Below are 13,670 nucleotides of genomic sequence, written 5' to 3' on the forward strand. Positions count from 1 at the left end.
AAATACTCAGACCTAAGAGAATATTTCTTTCCCAAAATTATAATTCAATACAAAGAATTTGAAACTATAAAAGATGAAGAAAAAATCTAATATTTATTGGGTGAAAGGCCAAAATGTGCAGTTTTGGCAGCAAAATATGTGTCCTCCTGCCACAACCTGAGGGACAGCCAGTGAAAAGTGCAAAGTAATGTCGATAGTATTTCCCATCTTGTTTTGTTTTGTCTTTCATACCATGTCATGTGTCTTCTCAGTCATGTTGACACTGGTCTAGTACCATTGCTTTAATGTATTGTTGTTCTGATTAATATTGTTGTTGTAGTTGTTGTTAATGGTAATCCCATGTCCACTACTACTGTTATTATTGCTGTTGGTCCCACCATTTATTTATATATAAATATATATATTTTATATATATACATATAAATATTTGTATTTCATTTTATTTTTCGATATGTATACTTTGACAATGTAAGTAATAATGAACTTGCCATGTCAATAAAGTAAATTGAATTGAATTGAATTGAGAGACATGACCCAGTCAGCCAGAGAGAGAGAGAAAGAGAGAGACATGACCCAGCCAGAGAGAGAGAGAGAGAGAGATGAACCAGCCAGAGAGAGAGAGAGAGTGAGAGAGACATGACCCAGCCAGAGAGAGAGAGAGAGAGAGAGACATGATCCAGCCAGAGAGAGAGAGAGAAAGAGAGAGACATGACCCAGCCAGAGAGAGAGAGAGAGAGAGAGACATGAACCAGCCAGAGAGAGAGAGTGAGAGAGAGACATGAACCAGCCAGACAGAGAGAGAGAGAGAGAGAGAGAGAGAGAGAGAGAGAGAAATGACCCAGCCAGAGAGAGAGAGAGAGAGAGAGAGACATGAACCAGCCAGAGAGAGAGAGAGACATGAACCAGCCAGAGAGAAAGAGAGAGGGAGAGAGAGAGAAATTACCCAGCCAGAGAGAGAGAGAGAGACATGACCCAGCCAAACAGAGAGAGAGCGACATGACCAAGCCAGAGAGAGAGAGATGACCCAGCCAGAGAGAGAGAGAGAGGGAGAGAGAGAAATGACCCAGCCAGAGAGGGAGAGTGAAATGACCCAGCCAGACAGAGAGAGAGAGAGGTGACCCAGCCAGAGAGAGAGAGAGAGCGAGAGAGAGGTGACCCAGCCAGACAGAGAGAGAGAGAGATGACTCAGCTAGAGAGAGAGAGAGAGATAGAGAGAGAGAGGAGGGACATGACCCAACCAGAGAGATAGAGAAAGAGCAAAATAGAATGCTATTTGGCCCTAAACAGTGAGTACACAGTGTCAGAATACCTGACCACTGTGACTGACCCAAACTTAAGGAAAGCTTTGACTATGTACAGACTCAGTGAGCATAGCCTTGCTATTGAGAAAGGCCTCCGTAGGCAGACATGGCTCTCTAGAGAAGACAGTGTGCACACTGCCCACAAAATGAGGTGGAAATTGAGCTGCACTTCCTGACAAATGTATGACCATATTAGAGACACACATTTCCCTTGGATTACACAGACCCACAAATAATTTGAAAACAAACCCAATTTTGATAAACTGTCATATCTACTGGGTGAAATAGCATGATGCTCCGTCACAGCAACAAGACTTGTGACCTGTTGCCACAAGAAAAGTGCAACCTGTGAAGAACAAACAACATTGTAAATAAAACCCATATTTATTTATTTTCTTACTTTGTACTTTAACTATTTGCACATCGTTACAACACTATATAGACATAATATGACATTTGAAATGTCTCTATTCCTTTGGAACTTTGTCATGTTTAGGGTAGGGTAGGGTAGGGGTAGGGGTAGGGGTAGGGGTAGGGTAGGGCAGGGGTAGGGTAGGGTATGGGGTAGGGTTGGGGTAGGGAAGGGTAGGGGTAGGGGTAGGGTAGGGTAGGGTTAGGGTAGGGTAGGGATAGGGTAGGGGTGGGGTAGGGCAGGGTATGGGGTAGGAGTGGGTAGGGTAGGGTAGGGGTAGGGTGGGGTAGGGAAGGAGTAGGGGTAGAATGTGGTAGGGGGAGGATAGGTTAGGGTAGGGTAGGGGGAGGGTAGGGTAAAGGCTGGGGTAGGGTAGGGTAGGGGTAGGGATGGGTAGGGTAGGGTAGGGTGGGGTAGGGAAGGGAAGGGTAGGGTAAGGTAAAGTAGGGTAGGGTAGGGTAGGGTAGGGTAGGGTAGGGTAGGGTAGAGAGAGAGAGACAGAGACAGCGAGAGAGACAGACAGAGAGAGAGAGAGAAAGAGAGACAGAGACAGAGACAGAGACAGAGAGAGAGAGAGAGAGAGAGAGAGACAGAGAGAGCAGAGAGAGAGAGAGAGAGAGAGAGAGAGGAGTGTGGGGTAGGGTAGGGGGAGGGGTAGGGTAGGGTAGGAGTAGGGTAGGGTGGTAGAAGGGTAGGAGTAGGGTAGTGGTAGGGTGGGGGTAGGGGTAGGGTAGGGCCTGAACTTCGTGGGCATGGGTAGGGCTCAGGCTTAAAATTCATGCCCGTGCATGGCTCTAATCTGTATAGTTTCTCTACCTGATCCCAGTTAGAGGCCTCACCACACCTGATCCCAGTTAGAGACTTACCACACCTTATCCCAGTTAGAGACCTCACCACACCTGATCCCAGTTAGAGACCTCACCCCACCTGAACCCAGTTAGAGACCTCACCACACCTGATCCCAGTTAAAGACCTCACCCCACCTGAACCCAGTTAGAGACCTCACCCCACCTGAACCCAGTTAGAGGCCTCACCCCACCTGAACCCAGGTAGAGACCTCACCACACCTGATCCCAGTTAGAGAACTCACCACACCTTATCCCAGTTAAAGACCTCACCCCACCTGATCCCAGTTAGAGGCCTCACCACACCTGATCCCAGTTAGAGACCTCACCCCACCTGATCCCAGTTAGAGACCTCACCACACCTGATCCCAGTTAGAGACCTCACCACACCTTATCCCAGTTAGAGACCTCACCACACCTGATCCCAGTTAGAGACCTCACCCCACCTGAACCCAGTTAGAGACCTCACCACACCTGATCCCAGTTAGAGACCTCACCCCACCTGATCCCAGTTAGAGACCTCACCACACCTGATCCCAGTTAAAGACCTCACCCCACCTGATCCCAGTTAGAGACCTCACCCCACCTGATCCCAGTTAGAGGCCTCACCCCACCTGAACCCAGGTAGAGACCTCACCACACCTGATCCCAGTTAGAGACCTCACCACACCTGATCCCAGTTAGAGACCTCACCCCACCTGATCCTAGTTAGAGACCTCACCCCACCTGATCCCAGTTAGAGACCTCACCCCACCTGATCCTAGTTAGAGACCTCACCCCACCTGAAACCAGGTAGAGACCTCACCCCACCTGAACCCAGGTAGAGACCTCACCCCACCTGATCCCAGTTAGAGACCTCACCCCACCTGATCCCAGTTAGAGACCTCACCCCACCTGATCCCAGTTAGAGACCTCACCCCACCTGATCCCAGTTAGAGACCTCACCCCACCTGATCCCAGTTAGATACCTCACCCTACCTGATCCTAGTTAGAGACCTCACCCCACCTGATCCTAGTTAGAGACCTCACCCCACCTGAACCAAGTTACATACAATTTGACACAGATCCATTAATATGACAGACAGAGAGAGAGAAATAAAGACTTACTGTATATAGAGAGTGTGAGAGAGAGTGTGAGAGAGTGTGAGAGAGAGAAAGAGCGATAGAAAGGGAGAGAGCGAGAGAGACAGAGACAGAGAGAGAGAGAGAGAGAGAGAGAGAGAGAGAAAGAGAGAGAGACAGAGACAGAGACAGAGAGAGAGAGATAGATAGATAGATGGAGAGATAGAGAGAGAGAGAGACAGAGAGAGAGAGAGAGAGAGAGAGAGAGAGAGAGGAGTGTGGAAGTGGGGACACCAGATGGTGAGGACATATGGGCCTTTTAAAAAAACAAAACACAACAAAACTGAACTGTGAACACAAACTGCTGGCCAATTTAGCCTTTTACTCTCCACACACACACACACACACACACACACACACACACACACACACACACACACACACACACACACACACACACACACACACACACACACACACACACACACACACACACACACACACACACTTGGATATAGCATGGATACACACAAACTCACACACTCACACACACCTTCAGACTTACAAACACTCAAGGGGAGGGGGTGAGATTTGCTCAAGAAATGTGTGTCCCGATGCAGTCTTAAATCCCCAACTGCGTGTATGTTTCAGGGATTGACAGGATCCACACACACTATTAATCTCTACAGGAAGTCAGTATCAATTAATACAAGTCATGTATATGGGGCGGCAGGAAGCCTAGTGGTTAGAGCGTTTGCCCAGTAACCGAAAGGTTGCAAGACCGAATCCCCGAGCTGACAAGGTACAAATCTGTCGTTCTGCCCCTGAACAAGGCAGTTAACCCACTGTTCCTAGGCCGTCATTGTAAATAAGAATTTGTTCTTAACTGACTTGCCTAGTTAAACAAAGGTAAAAAAATACAAAATATATTTGAAAGTTGAAGCAAAATCATTTCTGACTTTCTTTTCTCTGTCTCCATCTTTTTTCTTTTAGTATTCTCATATCCTCTCTGATGCTCCTCCACTACTGTCCTCTCTGATGTTCTGTTTCTCCTCCACTACTGTCGAGAGGACACTACTGTCGAGAAACACAGAGCATCAGAGAGGACAGTAGTGGAGAAGAAACAGAACATCAGAGAGGACAGAGAGAGATGTTCTGTGTTTCTCCTCCACTACTGTCCTCTCTGATGCTCTGTGTTTCTACTCCACTACTGTCCTCTCTGATGCTCTGTGTTTCTCCTCACCTACCGTCCTCTCTGATGCTCTGTGTTTCTACTCCACTACTGTCCTCTCTGATGTTCTGTGTTTCTCCTCACCTACTGTCCTCTCTGATCCTCTGTGTTTCTCCTCCACTACTGTCCTCTCTGATGCTCTGTGTTTCTCCTCCACTACTGTCCTCTCTGATGCTCTGTGTTTCTCCTCCACTACTGTCCTCTCTGATGCTCTGTGTTTCTACTCCACTACTGTCCTCTCTGATGTTCTGTGTTTCTCCTCACCTACTGTCCTCTCTGATCCTCTGTGTTTCTCCTCCACTACTGTCCTCTCTGATGCTCTGTGTTTCTCCTCCACTACTGTCCTCTCTGATGCTCTGTGTTTCTCCTCCACTACTGTCCTCTCTGATGTTCTGTGTTTCTCCTCCACTACTGTCCTCTCTGATGCTCTGTGTTTCTCCTCCACTACTGTCCTCTCTGATGCTCTGTGTTTCTCCTCCACTACTGTCCTCTCTGATGCTCTGTGTTTCTACTCCACTACTGTCCTCTCTGATGCTCTGTGTTTCTCCTCACCTACCGTCCTCTCTGATGCTCTGTGTTTCTACTCCACTACTGTCCTCTCTGATGTTCTGTGTTTCTCCTCACCTACTGTCCTCTCTGATCCTCTGTGTTTCTCCTCCACTACTGTCCTCTCTGATGCTCTGTGTTTCTCCTCCACTACTGTCCTCTCTGATGCTCTGTGTTTCTCCTCCACTACTGTCCTCTCTGATGCTCTGTGTTTCTACTCCACTACTGTCCTCTCTGATGTTCTGTGTTTCTCCTCACCTACTGTCCTCTCTGATCCTCTGTGTTTCTCCTCCACTACTGTCCTCTCTGATGCTCTGTGTTTCTCCTCCACTACTGTCCTCTCTGATGCTCTGTGTTTCTCCTCCACTACTGTCCTCTCTGATGCTCTGTGTTTCTCATCCACTACTGTCCTCTCTGATGCTCTGTGTTTCTCCTCCACTACTGTCCTCTCTGATGCTCTGTGTTTCTCCTCCACTACTGTCCTCTCTGATGCTCTGTGTTTCTCCTCCACTACTGTCCTCTCTGATGCTCTGTGTTTCTCCTCCACTACTGTCCTCTCTGATGCTCTGTGTTTCTCCTCCACTACTGTCCTCTCTGATGTTCTGTGTTTCTCCTCCACTACTGTCCTCTCTCATGTTCTGTGTTTCTCCTCCACTACTGTCCTCTCTGATGCTCTGTGTTTCTCCTCCACTACTGTCCTCTCTGATGCTCTGTGTTTCTCCTCCACTACTGTCCTCTCTGATGCTCTGTGTTTCTCCTCCACTACTGTCCTCTCTGATGTTCTGTGTTTCTCCTCCACTACTGTCCTCTCTGATGTTCTGTGTTTCTCCTCCACTACTGTCCTCTCTGATGCTCTGTGTTTCTCCTCCACTACTGTCCTCTCTGATGCTCTGTGTTTCTCCTCCACTACTGTCCTCTCTGATGCTCTGTGTTTCTACTCCACTACTGTCCTCTCTGATGCTCTTTGTTTCTCATCCACTACTGTCCTCTCTGATGCTCGGTGTTTCTCCTCCACTACTGTCCTCTCTGATGCTCTGTGTTTCTCCTCCACTACTGTCCTCTCTGATGTTCTGTGTTTCTCCTCCACTACTGTCCTCTCTGATGTTCTGTGTTTCTCCTCCACTACTGTCCTCTCTGATGCTCTGTGTTTCTCCTCCACTACTGTCCTCTCTGATGCTCTGTGTTTCTCCTCCACTACTGTCCTCTCTGATGCTCTGTGTTTCTACTCCACTACTGTCCTCTCTGATGCTCTGTGTTTCTCATCCACTACTGTCCTCTCTGATGCTCTGTGTTTCTCCTCCACTACTGTCCTCTCTGATGCTCTGTGTTTCTCCTCCACTACTGTCCTCTCTGATGCTCTGTGTTTCTCCTCCACTACTGTCCTCTCTGATGCTCTGTGTTTCTACTCCACTACTGTCCTCTCTGATGCTCTGTGTTTCTCATCCACTACTGTCCTCTCTGATGCTCTGTGTTTCTCCTCCACTACTGTCCTCTCTGATGCTCTGTGTTTCTCATCCACTACTGTCCTCTCTGATGCTCTGTGTTTCTCCTCCACTACTGTCCTCTCTGATGCTCTGTGTTTCTCCTCCACTACTGTCCTCTCTGATGCTCTGTGTTTCTCCTCCACTACTGTCCTCTCTGATGTTCTGTTTCTCCTCCACTACTGTCCTCTCTGATGCTCTGTGTTTCTCCTCCACTACTGTCCTCTCTGATGCTCTGTGTTTCTCCTCCACTACTGTCCTCTCTGATGCTCTGTGTTTCTCCTCCACTACTGTCCTCTCTGATGCTCTGTGTTTCTCCTCCACTACTGTCCTCTCTGATGCTCTGTGTTTCTCCTCCACTACTGTCCTCTCTGATGCTCTGTGTTTCTCCTCCACTACTGTCCTCTCTGATGCTCTGTGTTTCTCCTCCACTACTGTCCTCTCTGATGCTCTGTGTTTCTCCTCCACTACTGTCCTCTCTGATGCTCTGTGTTTCTCCTCCACTACTGTCCTCTCTGATGCTCTGTGTTTCTACTCCACTACTGTCCTCTCTGATGCTCTGTGTTTCTCCTCCACTACTGTCCTCTCTGATGTTCTGTTTCTCCTCCACTACTGTCCTCTCTGATGCTCTGTGTTTCTCCTCCACTACTGTCCTCTCTGATGCTCTGTGTTTCTCCTCCACTACTGTCCTCTCTGATGCTCTGTGTTTCTCCTCCACTACTGTCCTCTCTGATGCTCTGTGTTTCTCCTCCACTACTGTCCTCTCTGATGCTCTGTGTTTCTCCTCCACTACTGTCCTCTCTGATGCTCTGTGTTTCTCCTCCACTACTGTCCTCTCTGATGCTCTGTGTTTCTCCTCCACTACTGTCCTCTCTGATGCTCTGTGTTTCTCCTCCACTACTGTCCTCTCTGATGCTCTGTGTTTCTCCTCCACTACTGTCCTCTCTGATGCTCTGTGTTTCTCCTCCACTACTGTCCTCTCTGATGCTCTGTGTTTCTCCTCCACTACTGTCCTCTCTGATGCTCTGTGTTTCTCCTCCACTACTGTCCTCTCTGATGCTCTGTGTTTCTCCTCCACTACTGTCCTCTCTGATGCTCTGTGTTTCTCCTCCACTACTGTCCTCTCTGATGCTCTGTGTTTCTCCTCCACTACTGTCCTCTCTGATGCTCTGTGTTTCTCCTCCACTACTGTCCTCTCTGATGCTCTGTGTTTCTCCTCCACTACTGTCCTCTCTGATGCTCTGTGTTTCTCCTCCACTACTGTCCTCTCTGATGCTCTGTGTTTCTCCTCCACTACTGTCCTCTCTGATGCTCTGTGTTTCTCCTCCACTACTGTCCTCTCTGATGCTCTGTGTTTCTCCTCCACTACTGTCCTCTCTGATGCTCTGTGTTTCTCCTCCACTACTGTCCTCTCTGATGCTCTGTGTTTCTCCTCCACTACTGTCCTCTCTGATGTTCTGTTTCTCTGATGCTCTGTGTTTCTCCTCCACTACTGTCCTCTCTGATGCTCTGTGTTTCTCCTCCACTACTGTCCTCTCTGATGCTCTGTGTTTCTCCTCCACTACTGTCCTCTCTGATGCTCTGTGTTCTCCTCCACTACTGTCCTCTCTGATGCTCTGTGTTTCTCCTCCACTACTGTCCTCTCTGATGCTCTGTGTTTCTCCTCCACTACTGTCCTCTCTGATGCTCTGTGTTTCTCCTCCACTACTGTCCTCTCTGATGCTCTGTGTTTCTCCTCCACTACTGTCCTCTCTGATGCTCTGTGTTTCTCCTCCACTACTGTCCTCTCTGATGCTCTGTGTTTCTCCTCCACTACTGTCCTCTCTGATGTTCTGTGTTTCTCCTCCACTACTGTCCTGTCTGATGCTCTGTGTTTCTCCTCCACTACTGTCCTCTCTGATGTTCTGTTTCTTTGATGCTCTGTGTTTCTCCTCCACTACTGTCCTCTCTGATGCTCTGTGTTTCTCCTCCACTACTGTCCTCTCTGATGCTCTGTGTTTCTCCTCCACTACTGTCCTCTCTGATGCTCTGTGTTTCTCCTCCACTACTGTCCTGTCTGATGCTCTGTGTTTCTCCTCCACTACTGTCCTCTCTGATGCTCTGTGTTTCTCCTCCACTACTGTCCTCTCTGATCCTCTGTGTTTCTCCTCCACTACTGTCCTCTCTGATGTTCTGTTTCTCTGATGCTCTGTGTTTCTCCTCCACTACTGTCCTCTCTGATGCTCTGTGTTTCTCCTCCACTACTGTCCTCTCTGATGCTCTGTGTTTCTCCTCCACTACTGTCCTCTCTGATGCTCTGTGTTTCTCCTCCACTACTGTCCTCTCTGATGCTCTGTGTTTCTCCTCCACTACTGTCCTCTCTGATGCTCTGTGTTTCTCCTCCACTACTGTCCTCTCTGATGCTCTGTGTTTCTCCTCCACTACTGTCCTCTCTGATGCTCTGTGTTTCTCCTCCACTACTGTCCTCTCTGATGCTCTGTGTTTCTCCTCCACTACTGTCCTCTCTGATGCTCTGTGTTTCTCCTCCACTACTGTCCTCTCTGATGTTCTGTGTTTCTCCTCCACTACTGTCCTGTCTGATGCTCTGTGTTTCTCCTCCACTACTGTCCTCTCTGATGTTCTGTTTCTCTGATGCTCTGTGTTTCTCCTCCACTACTGTCCTCTCTGATGCTCTGTGTTTCTCCTCCACTACTGTCCTCTCTGATGCTCTGTGTTTCTCCTCCACTACTGTCCTCTCTGATGCTCTGTGTTTCTCCTCCACTACTGTCCTGTCTATCTGTCTGTTCTGTCTGTTTCTCTCCTCCTGAAGGCCTGGAGGTTTGTCTTGTTCTAGTGACAAGGGGGTTGGGAAAGGTGAAATACTTCTGTAAACAAACTTTTTGTACTGCAGTATGTTGTTATATCTCTGTAGGATCCTTTCTCAGGTACCCATCAGTCTCCCTGTCTCCCTGGGTTATACACACACACTGGGACATGTACACACACACACAATTCTCCCTGGGTTAGAGATAAAAGCCTTACTGTGCTCATCTTCCCTGAGTCCCTACCAGAGGAGCATGCACGTACACACACACACACACACACACACACACACACACACACACACACACACACACACACACACACACACACACACACACACACACACACACACACACACACACACACACACACACACACAAGAATACTTAAATACAGTGCATTTGGAAAGTATTCAGACTCCTTGAATATTCCACATTTTGTCATGTTACAGCCTTATTATAAAATTGATTAAATTGTTTTTTCCCCTCATCAATCTACACACATTACCCCATATTGACTAAGCAAAAACAGGTTTTTTAGAAATGTTTGCAAATTTATAACAAATAAAAAACAGAAATATCACATTTATGTAAGTATTCAGACCCTTTACTCAGTACTTTGTTGAAGCACCATTGGCAGTGGTTACAGCCTCGGGTCTTCTTCGGTATGACACTACAAGCTTGGCACACCTGTGTTAACGATGGGGAAGTTAATGTGACTGTTTGGATCCTATGTTAACGATGGGGAAGTTAATGTGACTGTTTGGATCCTATGTTAACGATGGGGAAGTTAATGTGACTGTTTGGCTCTTATGTTAACGATGGGGAAGTTAATGTGACTGTTTGGCTCTTATGTTAACGATGGGGAAGTTAATGTGACTGTTTGGCTCTTATGTTAACGATGGGGAAGTTAATGTGACTGTTTGGCTCTTATGTTAACGATGGGGAAGTTAATGTGACTGTTTGGCTCTTATGTTAACGATGGGGAAGTTAATGTGACTGTTTGGCTCTTATGTTAACGATGGGGAAGTTAATGTGACTGTTTGGCTCTTATGTTAACGATGGGGAAGTTAATGTGACTGTTTGGCTCTTATGTTAACGATGGGGAAGTTAATGTGACTGTTTGGCTCTTATGTTAACGATGGGGAAGTTAATGTGACTGTTTGGATCCTATGTTAACGATGGGGAAGTTAATGTGACTGTTTGGCTCTTATGTTAACGATGGGGAAGTTAATGTGACTGTTTGGATCCTATGTTAACGATGGGGAAGTTAATGTGACTGTTTGGCTCTTATGTTAACGATGGGGAAGTTAATGTGACTGTTTGGATCCTATGTTAATGATGGGGAAGTTAATGTGATTGGCTGGCTCCTATGTTAATGATGGGGAAATTAATGTGATTGGCTGGCTCCTATGTTAATGATGGGGAAATTAATGTGATTGGCTGGCTCCTAACTGTCCTATGTTAATGATGGGGAAGTTAATGTGATTGGCTGGCTCCTATGTTAATGATGGGGAAATTAATGTGATTGGCTGGCTCCTATGCTAATGATGGGGAAGTTAATGTGACTGGCTGGCTCCTATGTTAACGATGGGGAAGTTAATGTGACTGGTTGGCTCCTATGTTAACCTTTTGGGGTATAGGGGGCAGTATTTTCATTTTCGTATGAAAAGGGTGCCCAGAGTAAACTGCCTAATACTTGGGCCCAGAGTCAAATATTTGCATATTATTAGTAGATTTGGATAGAAAACACACTGTAGTTTCTAAAACTGCTTGAATGATGTCTGTGAGTATAACAGAACTCATATGGCAGGCAAAAACCTGAGAAATATCCAACCAGGAAGTGTGGAAATCTGAGAATTGTAGTTCTTCTTTTGAATCCCTATTGAAACTACAGTGTCTGTGGGGTCACGTTGCACTTCCTAAGGCTTCCATTGCCTTCCATTGCCCATCATTCTCCTGTTACTGGGCAGAGAATAGTAGCTCAGTCAATGAGTGGACTGCCTGAGGACAAAGGACTTGGTGATGCGCGAGCCCGACAGCGCGCCCCTCCTTCTTTTTCTTCTTGAATGAATACGCTATTGTCCGGTTGGAATATTATCGACATTTTATGTTAAAAATACCATAAGGATTGATTGTAAACAACCTTTGACATGTTTCTATGAACGGTAATGGAACTACTTGACTTTTCGTCTCTATAAGAAAAATGTTATTACCTTTGCTGTCTTCGTCAGAATGCACTCCCAGGACTTCTACTTCAATAAAAAATGTTGGTTTGGTCCAAAATAATCCATCGTTATATCCAAACAGCGGCGTTTTGTTCGTGCATTCAAGACACTATCCGAAAGGGTAAATAATGGTGGCAAGCATGGCGCAATTCGTGACAAAAAAAATCTAAATATTCCATTACCGTACTTCGAAGCATGTCAACCGCTGTTTAAAATCAATTTTTATGCCATTTTTCTCATAAAAAAGCGATAATATTCCGACCGGGAATCTGCGTTTAGGTAAACAGACAAAAGAAAAGAAAGCATTCGGTCGACTCGGGCACGCGCCTAAGCCCATAGTACTCTGAGCGGCCACTTGCCAAAAGCGATAAAGTGTTTCAGCCAGAGCCTGCCTCGATATCGTTCAGCTTTTTCCCGGGCTCTGAGAGCCTATGGGAGCCGTAGGAAGTGTCACGTTATTGCAAAGATCCTAAGTCTTCAATAAAAAGAGCCAAGATGAAACACTACTTCTCAGACAGGCCACTTCCTGCATGGAATCTTCTCAGGTTTTGGCCTGCCATATGAGTTCTGTTATACTCACAGACACCATTCAAACAGTTTTAGAAACTTTAGGGTGTTTTCTATCCAAAGCCAATAATTATATGCATATTCTAGTTACTAGGCAGGAGTAGTAACCAGATTAAATCGGGTACGTTTTTTATCCGGCTGTGTCAATACTGCCCCCTAGCCCTAACAGGTTAAGTATGCGCTCTCTAACTCTCTCTCTCTTTCTTTTTTCTTTCTTTCTTTCTTTCTTTCTTTCTTTCTTTCTTTCTTTCTTTCTTTCTTTCTTTCTCTCTCTCTCTCGGAGGACCTGAGCCCTAGGACCATGCCTCAGGACTACCTGGCCTGATGACTCCCTGCTGTCCCCAGTCCACCTGGCCGTGCTGCTGCTCCAGTTTCAACTGTTCTGCCTATGTAATCCTGACCTGTTCACCGGACGTGCTACCTGTCCCAGACCCGCTGTTTTCAACTCTCTAGATACAGCAGGAGCATTACAGATACTCTGAATGATCGGCTATGAAAAGCCAACTGACATATACTCCTGAGGTACTGACCTGTTGCACCCTCGACATCCACTGTGATTATTATTATTTGACCCTGCTGGTCACCTATGAACATTTAAACATCTTGGCCATGTACTGTTATAATCTCCACCCGGCACAGCCAGAAGAGGACTGGCCACCTCTCATAGCCTGGTTCCTCTCTAGGTTTCTTCCTAGGTTCTGGCCTTTCTAGGGAGTTTTTCCTAGCCACCGTGCTTCTACACCTGCATGGCTTGCTGTTTGGGGTTTTAGGCTGGGTTTCTGTACAGCACTTTGATATATCAGTTGATGTAAGAAGGGCTTTATAAATACATTTGACTTGATTTGATGACCAATCGATAAGTAATATGTAGGGTATGTGTGACTACAGATTCCGCCTGTTAGGTCAGCTGTTGATTAATTGATTGTGTACATTATTCTTCAAAAGGAAATTATTTCCACTGCTCACCAAAGGCTTTGTAGTTTTAATTTAACTTTATATATTACACATCCAACATTTTCTATTTTATATCATCAAAATATTCAATTCAAATTCTCCCAAGAGTGGCATCACAGCACAATTTAAGACCAATTTAAATAAAAAAGAAACCAAATAAAAAATGTGATGAAAGTTGCCTTTGAGCAGTTGAGCATAGAGACAATCCTGTGTTTATTCTCATTGACTCATTTAATTATGCA

General features: G+C 46.3%; 1 protein-coding gene across 2 annotated transcripts in view; it reads right to left on the reverse strand.

The window, feature by feature from the left end:
• Positions 1-13,670, reverse strand: part of LOC106592038 (adhesion G protein-coupled receptor B2) — a 430,312-nt gene that overhangs the window by 110,913 nt on the left and 305,729 nt on the right. The gene's annotated exons all lie outside the window — the stretch shown is intronic.

Source organism: Salmo salar, chromosome ssa14, assembly GCF_905237065.1.
Source record: "Salmo salar chromosome ssa14, Ssal_v3.1, whole genome shotgun sequence".
NCBI lineage: Eukaryota > Metazoa > Chordata > Actinopteri > Salmoniformes > Salmonidae > Salmo > Salmo salar.